The following is a 1,078-nucleotide window of genomic DNA, read 5'->3' on the forward strand; positions in this document are numbered from 1 at the left end:
CTTTAATAATAATAATAATAATAATAATAATAATAATAATAATAATAATTAAAAAATGAGAAAGATAAAGTTAAATTTTTTATTTTTTATATGAATTATTTATCTCTCCCTAGTAAATGGCATGAATTTCCTCATTAATGATAATGATTTCCTCATTAATGTTTAATATATCCTGATTCTAACAATAATGTTTAACAAAATAGAATTCTGAAGTGTTTGTTGGTAACAATAGATTTCATAATATCCTAGTATAGTTTTAAATTACCTCTTAAAATATTATTAATTTTAAAAATATTTAGTAATCAAAGAAAATTAGCTAAAAACAGTCTTACTTTATTTAGCATTCATTAATTATTACGATAATTAATTAATGTTAAATAAAGTAAATTCTGCCTGTTTTTTTTTTGTCTCTCTATCGTTACCCAATTTCGGAAATAAAAATCTTTCATGTTTGTTAATTTAAAATCAATCACATATAACCAAAAGAAAGCACGCTAACACAATTCAAATTGTGTAGACATCTCATTCGTTTAAGCAACAGTGTCATTATTGAAACCCGGAAAAGAAAAAAAGCAGATTTAATAATGATTCATTTCTTGATAATGATAATGGACACGTATTAATCTGTCTATCTACTACCTTTAAATTTCATCACATGCATGTGCATATTTTTCTTTGGAATAAAATAAAATAAAATGAACTTAAAACACACAACAAAACAAAACAAGCCTTGCTTCTGTCTCATGGGAACACAACCAAAACAAAGTTGCTAATAATACCAACGAGGAACCTAAATTATGTATATAATTTCTTTCTTTTTTTTTTGTATTTGGCATAATTGCCTATATAATTTTATTTGTAATTCATACTACTATTAAAAAAAATACCTTGTGATTTCCTACTGATATTATAATATAGTGTGTGTAAGATTATCACTTGATGATATAGATAAATTTAAATTTAATTAATAAAAGATAATGTAAATATATAGTTGCTTTAGAAGTTTGAATTATCAATAGTATACTTTAAGTAACGAAATAATAGGGGTGAGGACGGGTCGGTTTGGTTCGCGTTGAAG

This window comes from Arachis ipaensis, chromosome B02 (assembly GCF_000816755.2).
Source record: "Arachis ipaensis cultivar K30076 chromosome B02, Araip1.1, whole genome shotgun sequence".
NCBI classification, from domain to species: Eukaryota; Viridiplantae; Streptophyta; class Magnoliopsida; order Fabales; family Fabaceae; genus Arachis; species Arachis ipaensis.